General features: G+C 33.2%; 1 pseudogene; it reads right to left on the minus strand.

Moving 5' to 3' along the window:
• Positions 1-1,643: 1,643 nt before the first annotated feature.
• On the minus strand, positions 1,644-2,694 carry LOC132057919 (probable glutathione S-transferase; annotated as a pseudogene).
• Between the last annotated feature and the right edge of the window lie 2,066 nt (positions 2,695-4,760).

Consider the following 4,760-nt stretch of genomic DNA (forward strand, 5'->3'; position numbering starts at 1 on the left):
GCTTATCACGATATCATTCTCAACTGAGAGTTGAGTTTTTTTTTTTTTTTTGTTTTTTTTGTTTTGGAGAACAAAGCTATACCATCACATTGATGAGCTTGCTACAATTAAAAGCAAAATATGGCAGATTGTTCATGTTGGTGGTCCAACTGTTGGAAGAGGGGTGGCTAATCTACATGTTGGGGGTCCAACTGTTGGAAGAAGTATGGTCAGTATTGAAGAGAGAAGGACGACTCTCTGTCTTTAAAGCATTCGGCTAGAAGATTAATTATTCGGAAAAGGCTCAACACGCCATCCAACTATTTTAACGCCATTTACGCCACTCGTCAATAATGGGGCTATTTACGATCGAACCATGCGAAATGGCTCATTGCGTTACTCATCAATAGTTTGACCATTTATGCCATCGCCCGTTAATAAAAAATGACTCATCCACGCCATATTTCATTAAAGTCGATTTTACAATATCATATATGACACGTACTCCAACCGCATGGTTGTGGAGCGTATACAGTGATGGGTTGATTTTTTATTAATTTGGTATTTAAAATCGACCTGGTTTAATTGAACGACGAGAATTTCAATCGGAAAGCACGTGGTCATAAATTTCGTATTATAAAATTCCGCATTAATAAAAAATGGCATGGATGAGTCATATTTGGTAACGAGAGATGGCATAAACGAGTCAAAATATCGATGAACAAGATAAATGAGCCCATTTCTATAGTTCATAAGATAAAATGAGTCATTTCTATACTACCTAAGATAAATGAAAGCCAAACTATCGACGTTCAGTGGCATAAATGAACCATTTCCGATAGTTGGATTTGGCATATTTGAGTTTTTCGCATATAGAAATGGCTCATTTATGCCACTCATCAATAGTTTGACTCATTTATGCCATCGCCCGTTAATAAAAAATGACTCATCCATGCCATATTTCATTAAAGTCGATTTACAATATCATATATGACACGTTACCCAACTAGATTATGGTTGCTTTGTTTTTGCAGTAAGGTGTGGGCCGATTTTTTATTAATTTGGTATTTAAAATTGGATCGTTTAATTGAACGAATTTGTACCCTAATTGGGAGGCACGTGTCATAAATTTCATTATAAAACCTGATTAATAAAAATGGCATGGACGAGTCATTTTATGAACGAATACGTAAGATAAATGAGTCAAAATATTGATTAGTGTGATAAATGAGCCATTTTCTCGATGTGGCTCAAGATAACGAGCTATTTCCATAGTTCGATGGCATAAAACGAGTCAAACTATCGATGAAGTGGCATAAACGAACTATTTTCCGAGAAGTTGATGATATTTGAGCCTTTTTCCGTTAATTATTTAATTTTCGACATAAATTACAACATAATTTTTTAAAATGAAATAAAATTTATATATCTAAAAATATTATAAGTCTCAAAAACTAATAATTTAAAAAAAATTAGAAAATATATGGAAAATAACGTTCAAAACAATTCTTTAGACTCTAAATATTAATGGCATCACATACAATAAAACAGAAGGAATAATTTTAGTCATTAGCAATCTAGGATCTCGATCGACTTATAAGTTTTGAATAAGTGTGATCAAGCAAGCTCGCGTTTTAAGTATTTTTTGCTTACGAATACATAACTCAAGTTAAAATCAATTATTAAATAGAACTAACATAAACTGGCCCTTAATGCAACTCTAAACTTTTATTGGCACACAAAATCGAAACTTGAAACGATGACTAAACAGGAGTTCATGTGGGAGCAGCTACTGCAGCTTGAAAGCAAAGTTTGAGATGCGGAATAAATAATTCATCTTTTGGAGGTAGATATTTCTTGTTTTGGGTGTAGTTAATGTATTCATCTCTCCAAGCACAAAAATGTGGGAATTTTTCTCTTGTAACCACAACCACTCTAGAGGCTTCTTCAAAAACTCCTAGGCTAAGTCCCACAACATTTACAGCAATATCAACAAATCCAAATTTGTCACCCACAAAGAACTTCTTATCCTTGATCTCATTGTCAAGAACTTTCAGCATCTCACAAACTTCCTCTTGCTCCTCTCCTTTGCGAAAGAAAGTTTTGATCATCGCTGCCACCTGCAAATTACACTCAAAACATAAATTTCAATACAAATTTTACTCAATTCTGCAGATCCGATATATTACAACAATTACTATAACTCAACTTCAAGCAAGTTTGGATCAGCTGTATCAATCTTCACTGATCGTGTCGCTACATCGGAGCTCTCATCCTAAACCAATCTTATAAAAGTACTATATTTTTTTGAAATTTTATAGTGGTATAGAAATCTCTGACAGGTTAAAAAAATCATATACACATAACATACTGATGTGACTAAAACTTATAATTGGAATATATAGCATGAAAATGATTATACCTTATCATCAAGGAACTTAGCCCGGAAACGAGCAATAGCTCGGTCATAAGGGTCTTTAGGCAAGATAGAAGGGCCTTCAAATGCCTCATCAATGTATTGAACAATTACCATTGACTCACAAATGATCTTACCATTGTGAATGAGAATAGGGATTTTCTTGTGAACAGGGTTGGATTTAAGAAGCAGAGGACTCTTTTGTTTTAGATCTTCATTTATAAATTCATATTCCACACCCTTAATCTTTAGCGCCGCTCAACTCTGTGACTAAAAGGATTAGGGGTGTCAAATGGCATGGCCGCTGAATCAATTCCAATTAAATACCGGCATGAATAAACGCACGCGCTAACATTTATCCAAAAGCTTATCGCACTTAAATGAAGTGATTAAAATGGTCAATATGACCTACTAAGTTGACCTAGTTTTTTTTTTTAAAGCGTCTATTTTCTAGAAAAATATTTTTTTGCGAAAAAATATTTTTTGAAAATTATTTCCGCTGATTTTCGTGCAAAAAATATATTTGAGGAAAATATTTTTCGTGGTAAATATTTTCTAGAAAAAACATTTTTCGTGAAAAACATTTCCCTTCATATTAAACATACCACAAACTTATAAGATACATGATAAAAAAAAGTGTATACATAAAAAAAATTAAAAAAAAATCTCAAGAATAAACCCAAATTTAAGAATCTTAAAAATAAGCTAGAGTTGGGCTAAGTCAAGATCACTTAAAACGCTACGTTGGATGCTTAAATCGTCCAATAAATTATCTTCGAATTTCAACCCATAAAATTTTGGGCGGCCCATCACCTTTTGGGCCAAATTTGACACCCCTAAAAAGGACTATATACCATAGACCAAGCAACTTCACGTCTGCTATCTCTTAACTTTCGTTCTACTATATTTTTTGCTTTACTATGTTGAGGAATTTTATGTGGTACGTAGTTCTCCCTTGAGTTCTAGTCTTCTTTTACAGAGGGAAAAACAAGGATGTGTTGAGTGTTATACTCTCTCCATCCATATAGACTGTCGCTTTAGCTAAAAAAATTATCCCTAAATACTTGTCATGTTAGTAATTCAAGACTTAAGTTAATAATTATTTCCAACTATATCCTTAACATTAAAGAAGTATGTATAATATTTAAGAGTAAAAATCAATAAGGATAATCTAATAAAGTATCTTTTATTTATTATTTTCTTAATGAACATGTAAAGAGCTAAAACAATACTTAAAATGGGACGGAGTGAATAGCAACAAAGCATGCATTAATGCATCCTCTTTGACAACTCATTTTTCTAATTCAATTCAATACGGCTGTCACATTGGCCGAAGACTTAAAATTAGTACTATCAGTCTTAAATATGTGGTAGTAGCTGAACGTTCTGTTCTTTTAGATTGGTGCTCCAATTTGAGAGTCAGTTTGGATAAAATTTCGTGGCTCAATTATTGATTTTTTAATATCTTTTTATGTGAAGTTATGTTTATAATAGGAAAAGGTCAATGCCCACCACCAGACTCACCGCCATCGACCACCGCTACCTCCATAGCAATTCACAATAACCACCGCCACAAATTTTCAGCATTGACCACTAAAATCACACCATTGTCATTGCCAATTATCGGAAAAAAAATACCCGCCACCAAATTCATCACCCATCACCACATCCACCGCCAAATATTACAACCATTACAAACTTCGTTCGAGCTCAAGGTGAGAACGGTGAGATAAGAAGTCAATAAGTGAAAGAAGCAAATTTAAAGAAATAAGATGGCTGTGATTGAAAAAGAAGGAGAAAAGAAGTGGGATAAGATGAACAAAAGAAGACGAGAGGAGGGTTGTCGATGGAGAAGAGAAGGGGTGAATGTATTTCTCTGTTTTTTATTTTTTATTTTGTCATATTGACTTTTGGGGTGGTGTTAATTTTACATGAATAATAATAAAGGAAATTAAATCGTCCGATAGTTTAAGCATGTAAATGACTTTTTCTTGCAACTTCAAATGCTACATGTCAACATTAATTCGTCCCTCAGCCACATCATTTGCATCTGAGTTTAATGTATCATATTTTTTGAATTGATTGTCATTTCTCTACTTATATTTATTTAATTTATTTAAACTATTAATAAGTGAAAGTCTTAGGCACATTTAAGGGCATTCATGTAAATAAATCAAAAGATGAGGGCAAATTATAAACCCTTCTTGTGTTTTCATTAGATTCCACGTGTTAAATGACACATACCCGCTTGTAATTCTGAAATGATCTTTTCCTTTCTATATTCCTGCATCTTTTCTTCTATATATTAAAAAAAAAAGGTTCGAACCCCCTCTTCCTTTCACCGGAAATTTTTTGGTCAATTCCT

The sequence above is a fragment of the Lycium ferocissimum genome, chromosome 5 (genome assembly GCF_029784015.1).
Source record: "Lycium ferocissimum isolate CSIRO_LF1 chromosome 5, AGI_CSIRO_Lferr_CH_V1, whole genome shotgun sequence".
NCBI lineage: Eukaryota > Viridiplantae > Streptophyta > Magnoliopsida > Solanales > Solanaceae > Lycium > Lycium ferocissimum.